The following is a 1684-nucleotide window of genomic DNA, read 5'->3' as shown; positions in this document are numbered from 1 at the left end:
TCGTCGTCGTCGTCGTCGTGTTTTGGGATCATACTTTGTTGTTGTTGTTGGGTTTTAGTCGTTTGTTGGGTTGTTGTTGTTTTTTTTTGGGGGGGGGAGATTTTTAAGTTGTATTCTTTTTTTTTCTATTTCGTTTGTTGTTGTTTTATATCTTGCTCAGTTGTAACGTTTTGTTCTTTGTTTTGTTCTTTGTTTTGTTCTTTGTTTTGTTCTTTGTTTTGTTCTTTGTTTTGTTCTGTTTTCTTCGTTGTATTTCTCGTGTTATATTCTTTTTTTCTGCCTTGTTCAGTTTTTTTTCTTCTGATTTTATCTTATTTTGATGTTTTCTGTGTTGTATATGATGTAGGAAGTTGTCTACTTGTTAATAGAAAGTTGTCCCATTATGTTTGCTAAGTTGTCTAATTATATATGTAATATATTTGTGTGTTTTATTCGTTTTGTGTTTGTGTGGGTGGTTGGCGGGTGCTCTGGTGTCGTTTGCTTCTTCTTTCCTATTAAACATTTATCGTCTTTACCTCCCCTCCTTCTTTTTTGTGTTTGTTACTCTCTTGTAACACCTCTAATCTTCAGCACTTATATGACCTTATTGTGTTGCAAGTCCCGTACATTTCTTACTAAAATTTTAAAAAAATAATTTTGTGTCTGTTTTGTGTATTTATTAGTAAGTTGTCTACTTATATATATTATAAATAAAGCTATCCAATTATACATGCTCACGCGTATAAAACAATTTGATTTGAATGTGGTTTACAATTTTTCTGTTTGTGGGTGGTTGGCGGGTGCTCTGGTGTCGTTTGCTTCTTCTTTCCTATCAAACATCTATCGTCCTTATCTCCCCTTCTTCTTTTTTATGTGTGTTACTCTCTTGTAACACGTCTATTCTTCTGGCGGTCATATGACCTTATGCAGTTGCGAGTGCCGTAAAACCTCTACTAAAACTAAACATTTTCTTTCTGTTTCCTTCATCTCCAACAGGACAAGTGGCCGGAACAGGGGACTCTCTGACCAGTGAGGGAAAGATGGAACTGTTTTTGTTTTGTTTTGTTGTTTTTTTGTTTTTTTTCTGTGTATGTAGAGTTCTTTGTGTACAGTATGTGAGTGCTTTAGCTCCTATAAATGGCAGCTTGCGAGAGAGAGAGAGAGAGAGAGACAGAGAGAGAGACAGAGAGAGAGACAGAGAGAGACACACAGAGAGACAGAAAGAGAGAGACAGAGAGAGACACAGAGAGAGACAGATAGAGAGAGACACAGAGAGAGAGACAGATAGAGAGACAGAGAGAGACAGATAGAGAGATAGAGAGAGACAGATAGAGAGATAGAGAGAGACAGAGAGAGAGACAGAGAGAGACAGAGAGAAAGAGAGAGAGAGAGAGACAGAGAACGAACCAGTGTGTGTGCGTTCCTGCGTTCATGCGCACCTGCCCTCTACCTTAGCTTTTGAAGGTATAAAAGTATATAGTGCACTGGCCTCAGCTCACCTCACCTCATCTCATCTCATCTCATCTCTTCTCATCTCAATCATTCTCTTCCTACCTTATCCCATCCCATTCTATCTCTTCTCATTTTACCCTATCCCATTCCATCCCATCTCACCTCCCCTCACCTCACCCCACCCTACGATCCCTCCACCTCACCTCACCCCACCCCGCCCCATCTCACCTCACCCATCTCACCTCACCCCACC

Source organism: Aplysia californica, unplaced genomic scaffold (genome assembly GCF_000002075.1).
Source record: "Aplysia californica isolate F4 #8 unplaced genomic scaffold, AplCal3.0 scaffold01858, whole genome shotgun sequence".
Lineage (NCBI taxonomy): Eukaryota > Metazoa > Mollusca > Gastropoda > Aplysiida > Aplysiidae > Aplysia > Aplysia californica.
This window is presented reverse-complemented; position numbering follows the sequence as displayed.